Source organism: Cibotium barometz, chromosome 57 (genome assembly GCF_041138505.1).
Source record: "Cibotium barometz isolate CiBa-2024 chromosome 57, ASM4113850v1, whole genome shotgun sequence".
NCBI classification, from domain to species: Eukaryota; Viridiplantae; Streptophyta; class Polypodiopsida; order Cyatheales; family Cibotiaceae; genus Cibotium; species Cibotium barometz.
In genome coordinates this window covers 2,385,001-2,387,500 of record NC_141102.1, presented here as the reverse complement: position 1 = coordinate 2,387,500, position 2,500 = coordinate 2,385,001, and positions in this window count along the sequence as shown.

Below are 2,500 nucleotides of genomic sequence, written 5' to 3'. Positions count from 1 at the left end.
GCGTTGCAATTTTTTTTTCTCCTCTCTCCATCCTATCGCCGGCGAGAGCTGCGGGGAAGGAATTTTCAGACCTCACTTTAACTAATTACGCTTAGTGATGCTTAAAAGCTTTGATTATTACAAAGCTTTATTTTTATATTAGATGCCGTGAATTTTTCGTGGGCTGTTTTTGTTTTTGCTCTCCAACGCTTGGCGTTGGGCATTGGCTAGGTTACAAGTTTTATAGTAAAGCTTTCATAAGCTTTTTAATAAGCTTAATAAGCCTAATATTAAAAGCTTTATGAGATAAAGCTTAGTATAAAGCTTTGATATAAGCTTAGTAAAAAAAAAAGGGACCATATCTATAAATATACCACCTCTTCTCTAAATTTGGGTTAGCTGAGTTGACAGTTTCAGGCTAAATGCTTGAAAAAGCTTTTATTATAAAGCTTTGTTAAGTTTTTTTTTCAAATAAGCTTAAATGAGATCAATAAAATGTTTTACAAAAGAAAAATATTTTTTGATTATTCCCATCATATTTTATCGAAAAGAATCTCATGTACATATAGTTAGTTTGGATTTCTTCTACAATTTTTTAGAACTTACCTCAAGAGAAATTTTGAGAGTTGTCAAATTCTTGTGAATAATGTTGTTTTCTAATCCTCATGAAGTAGGAATAATATAAACAGCTTATTAGTGAATAACCTATGGCTAGTTTTCTTATTTTAAAGGGTACATGGATTCTTTCTTGAAAAATTATGCATTTGTGTATTGAGCTAACTTGGCAGGATTCACATCTAGCTAGACATTCCATATGAGATAAGAAACCCTATCTTTTCTCTTGTTTTAATTTTTCCTATTCCTTTTAATTGTCAGAAAATGGATGAATATCCGCAGCACCATCGTACTATTCAGGAACAGCTTGATTCTCTCCATATTCTTTTGAATCAAGAACGAGAGCATCGGGACAACTTTCAAAGAAAGATTGAACGACATCTGTCTAGAATGAACAAATATATTAAGAAGAAAGTTAAAATTATGGAAGCATCTGACATGCATAGCCCGACCAATGACATCGTATCCAAGCTGTCTATTGTCAAGTGTTTCAAGTGTAAGATGTTGGGACATTATGCTAAATCTTGCCCAACTAGAAAGAAGAACCAAATTGCAGCAAAGGACATGCTTGACACCGAAGATGTTAACGCACTCGACATATTAACCAAAGATGGAGGTATGTGTAAAAAATTTATTTATTGTATACAATTTCTTGTTTGCTTTTGTATCTGTTTTCTGAATATTCTTTCCTTTTAGACCTAGTTAGAAAACTTTAGCTCCTGAAAAGAATTTTAGATACCGTGACTTAACTAGAAAGATCGAGACAAGATTAGCAAAAGTTATCTTCAAGATCTAGTTGCCCAAATTCAAGTAAAAATGATTGCTAGACATTTCATAGAAGATTAAGACCAATTTGAAGATTCAAGAACCAAGCAAGTTTCTCCAGTCTTTGATTCAAGTTATCAATTGCTTCACCATCGAATTTAGTGATGATGAGAAAAGTAAAGAAATAGCTCTCAAGTGACTAGAAACCAAGATTAAGTTGTATACCAATCACAATTACAAAGTTTATACCAATTCAAGTAAAGTTTTGTTTAAATTTTCAAGTGTTCTGGTTTAAGATCTATCCAAGTACAAGATTCTTTCTAGACCAAGAATTGCTCTAAGTCAAAGACTAGACCAAGAATTGCTCTAAGTCAAAGATATATTCAACCACAAGATTTAAACCCCTTAAGAACAGGATTTATTCAAGAATTGTAATTATGATTAATTAAAGACTAATCTCTCAATTTTCGTCCATTCAAGTATTTTTAATCTAAGCCAAGATTCATTACTAGTATATCAAGTTCTTGCTATCAACTAAGGTGCAAGCTGTCTATAATTCTTCAAGTTCTGATTTCAAGTTTAAGATTAAGCTTAAGATTAAGATCCCCTTTAGATTTCATTGTTTACAAGTAAGATTCACAAATTCAAGAATTATAAACCTATTCAAAGATTATAATTTTTATATTTAGTTAGATAATTACAAGATTAAGATTAAGAACAAATCCCCAGAATTCATCAAGTTATTGACAGTAATGTAGGTGATTATTTTTCAATCTTAAGTTGATAAGAATTTTCATTTCAACCTAATTCATTTTTTTGGAATAAGACTTGTAGTCTAATTTTGAGGATAGAGAAAAGTTATGTCAGAATAAAAGTTTCAAAGGGAATTAGCTACTCCGTCTCAAACTTCTGTTCTTAAGGTAGTGTCGTGTGGAACTAATCTATGGTATGGGACATTAGATTGGTTTTACATGGCTACACCAGACGTATCTATGTCTTCTATCTTTCACCAGCTACTAGCGACGAGTGTTTGTATGTGGAAGGTACCTCTGTGGTATGGGACACTTAGATCCCTTTTACATGCGTTCATTTGTTTGGTTTTATTTTCAGAAATTGTTTAATATAATGATCTTGTCCTCCA